The sequence below is a fragment of the Petaurus breviceps genome, unplaced genomic scaffold (genome assembly GCF_028583685.1).
Source record: "Petaurus breviceps papuanus isolate PSGF00001 unplaced genomic scaffold, PetGlider_PUasm1.0 90035, whole genome shotgun sequence".
Taxonomy (NCBI): domain Eukaryota; kingdom Metazoa; phylum Chordata; class Mammalia; order Diprotodontia; family Petauridae; genus Petaurus; species Petaurus breviceps.
In genome coordinates this window covers 374,434-381,717 of record NW_027187165.1, presented here as the reverse complement: position 1 = coordinate 381,717, position 7,284 = coordinate 374,434, and positions in this window count along the sequence as shown.

The following is a 7,284-nucleotide window of genomic DNA, read 5'->3' as shown; positions in this document are numbered from 1 at the left end:
AGGTTACTTGCTCTATCCCCAGTCACTAATTCAACTTCAGAAATCCTTTTAACAATTATTACAATTTAATTACTGACAGTGTTTTGTACAAAGAACAAATCTAGGAATACAATATAACCATAACATCTGCAGATCAGGGGAAACCCAGTTTCTCAGCAACAAGTATACTACATAATTACTGATAGGAGTAATAATGCACCTTTATTTCTGGGGGAAGTTCTATGTGGCCAAAGTCCCAAAATAGTCCACAAGGAATAGCCCTTCTTGTTCTGTGAATGCAACAGATCCTGACTGAGAATAAAATGCCTACATCATAAACTCCATTATGATTGACAATCTAACCCCAGGATGTACCCATCTCTTTATATATTTCATCCACTCAGAGATCAGTGTCTTGTATTTCTATGTTCTTTTGATTGTGAACAATTCAGGGAATTGAAGTTAAGAGTGACAACCAGAAACTCTGGAGACCTCATTTCATTCACTGCTCAAAAATTCTCATCCACTTTGTCAAAGCAGTCATTCTGTTCAGGTTTGCACTATGTATCTAACAGATAAAAGTTACTAAAGAAAAAATGTTAAAGGGTAGTACTTAGTGAAATCTAAAATGCAATTACAAAGTCAGTAGAGGAAAAAAAAGAGCCAGATCTTGGTCCTGATAGATTCACAGGAGAATTGTATAAAACTTGTGAAGGAAAATTATTATCCACACTCTCAAATTATTCTCAAAAATTTATAAAGTATCCTACAAGCATCCTTTTATGAGACAAATATCATCCTATTAGCCAAACCAGGGAAAAATAAAACACAAAGGAAAACAATAGCCTAATATCATTAGTATCGACACAAACATTTTAAGCAAAATCTTATCAAACAGGCTATAGCAATTTATCCAAAAAATTATTCATTATAATCAAGTGGGATTTATATCAGTGATACAGATGTTTCATCACTAGGAAAACAGCATAATTAATCATATTAAAAACTGAAACATCCAAAACTACAGGACCACTTCAATAGTTGAAAAAGAAAATGTCTTTAACAAAGTACAGCACTCTTTTATTCTTAAAAGTCCTACAAAGTATAGGCATATAAGGACTTTTAAAAAAATCATTAAAAGCATATACCTAAAACCATTGCATCATACATAATAAAGATACACTAGAATTTTTTTTTTCACTAAGCATGGAAGTGAAGCAAGGATGCTCACTCTCCCCACTTTTATTTGACATACTTCTGGAAATACTAGCAACAGAAGTAAGACAAGAGAAAGAAATTAAAATGATAAAGATAAGTAAAAGGAAGATAAAACTAAACTTATTTGCTGATGATATGGTACTATACTTGGAGAATCCTAGGGAATCAGCAAAGGTACTGAGACAATTAGTAGTTTCAACAAAATTGCAGGCTATAAAATGAACTCTTAAAAGTCAACAGCATTTTTATATAACAGAAAAACCTAAAAAGTAAAAATAGAAAAGGAAGTCCCATTTCAAATAATTACAAAATGCATAAAATATCTCTGTAGATTCACCTAGAAAATTATAAAAAAAAGACTTGTATAGATAAAATTGCAAGGTACTCCTTAAAAAAACCCACTTAAATAATAGGTGAAATATGCAGTGCTCATGGATACACTGTGCCAATATAATAAAAGTGGCAATACTACCAAAGTTAATTTGTATTTTTAATGTCATGTCAATCAAATTGTCAAGAAAATACTTTATTTTTAATGTTTTTAAATTTTATTTTTAGCTTACTATTTTCTCTCTCCATCCAGTTTCTTGATAACCCAGATACCTATTATACATATGAAATCGTTCAGAACATTAACCATGTTTGGGGGAAGGGAACAAGAGGGAGGGCAGGGAATAACAAGAGATATAAATGAAGAAAACTTCTTCAGTTTGCAATTTGAGTCGCTTAATCCTCTATCTGTAAGTGGATAGCATTTTTTTCATCATGAGCCCTTTTTATTGTCATGGATCATAGAATATCTAAGTCTTTCACAGTTGGCTATATTTATAATATCACTTTTATTATGTAAATTATTCTCTTGGTTCTGCTCAATTCATTTGGTATCAGTTCATATAAGTCTTCTCAAGTTTTTCTGAAAGTCTCCCCTTCATTATTTCTAATAGCACACTTATTTTCCATCACTGTCTTATGCCACAACCTCTGAAATCATTCCCCAATTGATGGGCATCTCTCCAGTTTCCAATTCTTTGCTACCATAAAAAGAACTATTATAAATATTTGTGTACATATGAATCTTTCTCTTATTTTAAGTTCTTTTGTGTATAGACCCATTAGGAGCAATGTTGAATCTGCATAGTTTTATAGTCCTTTGGGCATGGTTCCATTCTCCAATATGGTTCAATAGCAGTGCATTAGTGCATTATATTTTTCTATACCCCTTCAGCATTTATCATTTTCCTTCTCCATGTTAGCCAATCTGATGGGTGTGCAGTGGGCATCTCAGAGTTGTTTCAATTTGCATTTCTCTAATTATTAGTTATTTACAGGATTTTTTCATATGGTTGTTTATAACTTTGATTTCTTCTTCTGAAAACTGCCTATTCATATCCTTTGACCATTTATCTATTGGGGAATAGCTCTCATTTTAATAAATTTGACTCAATTCTCAGTTGATAAATGAGACCTTTGTCAAAGAAAATTGCTGCAAATTTTCCTCCAGTTTCTTGCTTTGGGGATTAATCACTAACATTGTAAAAGTATATTAACCTTGCCATCTACCATGATTTAGGTAACACTCCATTCAGCTGTCTCTATGGCTTAACTTTCAGCATCCCCACATGGTAAGGACCTAAGGATTGGTAGTGACCTAGGGAGGTAGAGAAGGTAGGTGGTAGAGAAGTGTCCCAATACTACAAGTTCATTGACTGTCCTCTCTGTTTCCACATTCCACAGGCTATATGTAACATTTTTGTTGTTGCTTCCTCCTCATTTTTCTAACACAGGTACTTATATTAACACGGATCCAAATGTGGAGAAGGGATAGTTTGATTTGTTCAAATGTTGCATCTTCCTAGGAATGGTTCTATGTAGAAGTATAGAATGTATGACTTCTTGAGAAAATTTTCAAGCTTCTGAATTTTATAGCTTTATAATTAATCAAATGTTGAATAATCTATAGCCTGGCAGATACATGAAGAAAGAGCAATGAAATAAACAAATGCCATAAGTATTCCAATATATTTCATGTTAAACATAGAGAAATACTCATCTCCATTGAGTAGCAGATATTTAGGTTGTCATTTTATTATAGCTGCCCTTCTTATTCTCAGGGAAAGAAAAGAGTACTGGTTCCTGTTTTCCTATTGTCTAATTGAATTCAGCCAACCTTAATTAAATGCCTGCTATGCTCAAGGCACTGGCTAGATTTGGGGTATGCAAAAACAAGAACTAAACAGTCCCTTTTCAAAAGGAACTCACAAAACTTCTGGGAGGTGAAACATGGATGCATAAATGCATGTTATGTGCAGAGATTACAAAGCTATTTCATAAGATATAGAGCACTGAAGATCTATTGTAAGGAAGGGTACTTGAGTTAACTGGAAAGAAAGCTAGAGATTCTAACAGTCTAGTGAGGTGAAGGGGAAGAGCATTGGAGAGAAGGGGTGCATTCCAGATTGCAGAAATGGGATTGTCATCCTAAAACTCACTTTGATCATGGATGAAGACTGATTTTGGGGAAAATGTGTCCTTTTCGTTTACTATGCCTGATTCAGAAGATTTTTTAAATCCATACAATGTTTTAAAATTTTTCCTTTAATGGCAAATATATATAATGCATAATCACCCTTTCCCTCCACCTAACCCAAAAGAATTTACAATCACTGAAATTCCTGAGAATCAAGTTTTTCACCGAATTGTGAGTGTTTCTCTTACCACAGAATTAATGTTCTGTTCTCTAGTGTTATAATTAATTGTACCCCCAAATTATCCAGGATTGCTAGATGTTTATTCCTTCCCAAGGGTTGCGGCCTTTCTGAGTCTGCGCCTGTGGGCGCCGCTGCTGGCCCACGCCCAGCCAGACCTGGGTTGCAGCAGAAGAGCCACTCACTGTGCGTCATGTGGACGATTTACTGCGCAGTCTCAGCGAATACGTAATAAAGGAAAACTGCGGCTTCTGCTTCTCGGGTTCTGCCCCAGGACCCAAGGATTCACCGTTTCTGGAAAAAAAAAAAAAAAGGAGCCTCTCTTCTTTGACATGTAAGCTTACACTCAAGTTAAGATTTGTAACGCGACAGCTGGGAACTTCCCAAACTGCGGCTGAAAAGGGAGAGGGGCTGGACTGCAGCTCGGAGCAGAGGGATAGGACAATAAGGCCTCAGGTAACTGTTTTTCTTTTAGGAGTCTTTGTTCTGCTGAGGGCTTTCCGAACGCGTCGGTTTCTCGATTCCCGAGGAGATGGAGAAAGGTTCGGTGGTGGGGAACCTGGTCAGGGATCTGGGGCGAGAGGCCCGGGACTTGCCGGCTCGGAAGATCAGACTGCTCTCGGGGAGGGAAAAGGAATACTTTACTGTGAATGTGGAGAATGACGACGTTTATGTAAAAGACAGGTTAGATCGAGAGGAGATATGCGGGGAAATATCTTGTTTCTTAAATTTCGAAACACTGGTGGAAAACCTGTTTTATATTTTCCACGTGAAGGTGGATACCAACGATTACTTTCCCCTTTTTAACCAAAATAACAAGAATACAGAAACAGAATCTGTAGTTCGGTTTGCATGAGTTCCTCTAGAATCCGCTAAAGATCAAGATTCTAATATCAGCTCAGTCGAAAGTTAGTCTTAATCCTAATGAGTTCTCCTTAAAGCTGCAGGAAGGTCCAGATGGAAGTAAGCAGTCAATATTAGTTCTCGAAGAGTCTTTGGACCGGGAAAAATAGAGTATCCAACACTTGATCCTCACAGCCTTAAAGTGCACCACTTACATAAGGATCGTGGTCGTGGACAACAAAGATAATCAATCCCCTTGTCTTCAGCCAGGGCTCCTACAGAATCAGTCTACAGGAGGACCTGCCCTTGGGATCCTTGATGCTGGGTCTGATGGCCATGGACCTGGACGAGGAAGTCCACGAAAGAGTTTCATACCGCTTTAAAAGTGTTGGAGAGACTTCACAGCCCATTTTTACTCTGGATTATTACTGGAGAAATATTACTAAAAGGAAGATTAGATTTCAAAGAGACTAAAACCCATGGGTTTAATACCAAAAGTAAAAATGATGGAGGTCAGGTGGCTCACTATAAAGTTCTTATAGAAATCTTGGATGAGAATAACAATATACCTCAAATCACCAGTCACTTGTGACCAGGTAACAGTTATAGCTCTCACCAGTGTTCATAATAATTCCAAAGAAAACGGTCAAGTTCAGCGACATTTCCCAGTGAATATTGTTCCATTCGCTAACACCTGCTGATAACAGAGAGTACCTTAGACCAAGATCACAGGATGTAAGATCGACATGACTGCCACACATAAGAAAAGCTTCCTCTGTCCTCCAATAAAACTCTCGATTTGTACATCGCTGACTTAATGACAACCCCCCAGTTTTCCTCCAACCTTATGTTGTTTACGTCCCCGAGAACAATTCCTCTGGAGTCTCCATCGCGTGTATCTCATCCTCTGACCTAGACCTGGAAAGGAACGGTGGAGTGTCCTATTCCATCTTCAGCAGCGACCTGGTCCAACTGCAACTGTCTTCTTAAAACATCTGTCAATGACCACAGCAGGGACATCTTTACCCACCGCTCCTTCCACTATGAACAGGCCCGTATCTTCGAACTGACTCTACAGGCCCACGATGTAGACTCTCCCTCACTCAGCGCCAATGTCACTGTGAAAGTTTTCATCGTGGACCCCAGGAACAATGCCCAGACATCCTCTATCCTACCCTAAGGCTTAAAAAATGTGCCCTCTTCGACAGGTCCCTTCCTTGGCGTAGCCGGGAGACCAAGTGGTGGCTGCGGACTCAGACTCGAAGGAAAATATTTCTCATTGGTCTACGGCGAGCTGCAGGTTGTAGATCCGGGGTCTTCAGCCTGAGGCTGCGAAAGTGAGAGGTCAGGATCTCCAGGGCTTTGACTGATCGAGATGCAGCTGAGCACTGCCTTCTGATCTTTGTGCAGGACAGAGGTCAGCCCCCTCTGTCCACTACTGTGTGTCTGCACTTGGTTTTTGCTGGCAGCCTGCAGAGCTAAGAGATGAGAGGTCAATTAACTGCCTTGGACCCTCATTCTGAACCTAGCTGTGGCGCAGGACCTAATCTCTACATACATACATACATATATATATATATATTATACACACACACACACACACACACACACATATGATGGCTATAGCCCAGTGCTTTCTGAGAGCCTCTAAATTCCAATGTGCTGAACTGTTTCCTTGGACATCTTTGCTTCAGGGATGCGCTCAAGAGTTCCCCCAAACCTCAGTGAAGAAGTCTGCCTCATTCCTACAATCTAAATATGGCCTCAGATCTTGGAAAGGCAGAATTCAACTTATTAAAATCACAATGTCTGAGCTGAGAAATCAACGATCTCGTTTAAGCTGACAAGCCACACCTACTATCTGTGCAGAATAAGGAGACTCTCTGTGATGAATTCACCATTCAGAAGGTGAGCTCTGGATCTTTAATAATTAGCTATTTTATTGCTATAGCTTTTCTGTAAACACTTGAATTCATTTATTAATTTATGAAAATCCAATCATCTTATTTTCAAGAAATGCTCTGCCTTCTATAGAATGTTATGAACTATCTCTTTGAGGCAAGTAATAACATTTCAAAAGCATTTGATAAGTCATGCTTTCAGCATCTTCAATTATGTCTATTAAGGATGATTTTCTGATTTAAAGTACACTTAGTAGTTATTTTGCTTAGGGGCTTAGTCAGAATATATCAGAGCTCCTAGTTTCTATTCTAAATTATTCTCCTTCATGTTGATGTCTGTAAAAGAGCTGAACCTATAGCCCCCCTCATACTCTATATGAAGAAATCTACAAGCTGGACTATTGGACCTATGGGATTCAAACTACTTGAGGGATTATGAAATGGACATTTTAGACCACTAACCCTCTTAGCCTCAGTTTCCTCATCTGTAAAAATGAGTTGGAGAAGGAAATGATAAACCACTCCAGTTTCTTTGCCAAGAAAACCCCAAATGAAGTCATGAAGAGTTGGACACGACTGAAACACATGATTGTACAACATCAATAAATTTTCCATCAGTACAATACTTCAGTAACCAT